General features: G+C 60.7%; 1 protein-coding gene across 1 annotated transcript in view; it reads left to right on the forward strand.

Moving 5' to 3' along the window:
- The window catches only part of LOC104857249 (zinc finger protein 581-like), a 4,359-nt gene that overhangs the window by 2,146 nt on the left and 1,803 nt on the right, over positions 1-410 (forward strand). The gene's annotated exons all lie outside the window — the stretch shown is intronic.

Below are 410 nucleotides of genomic sequence, written 5' to 3' on the forward strand. Positions count from 1 at the left end.
GACCAAAGCTGCTGGCCTCCCTGCGCCCGCGCCGTGGGAGCTGCGCCCCGGCCCGCCGCGCTGCGTGAGCCTTTCCCTGGGGTTCTGTCCTCCGAAGCGGCGAACGGTTTTCTTCTGCGTGGAAGAGCGCCCACACGGTCTGGTTCACGTCTGTACCCCGCTCCGCCCAAGACTCCCATTCGTTGCTCAATAAACATTCCGCACTCCATCTCCGGCTGGGTCTTGTGTGTCGGGCGTCGGGCGAGGCCGGACCGCGAGCACCACGGAACCTTCCTCTCTCTTCGCGCGCGTTTCCGGCCGGAACCACTTCCCAGATTACATCACTTTCCACAATACACTACCACATATCCCATGTCTCTCATTTCCTGCCTTTTCATTAGATGGGGGATGACCAGAGTGACGTAAAACTG

The sequence above is a fragment of the Fukomys damarensis genome, unplaced genomic scaffold (genome assembly GCF_012274545.1).
Source record: "Fukomys damarensis isolate Sample0158 unplaced genomic scaffold, DMR_v1.0_HiC HiC_scaffold_19, whole genome shotgun sequence".
Lineage (NCBI taxonomy): Eukaryota > Metazoa > Chordata > Mammalia > Rodentia > Bathyergidae > Fukomys > Fukomys damarensis.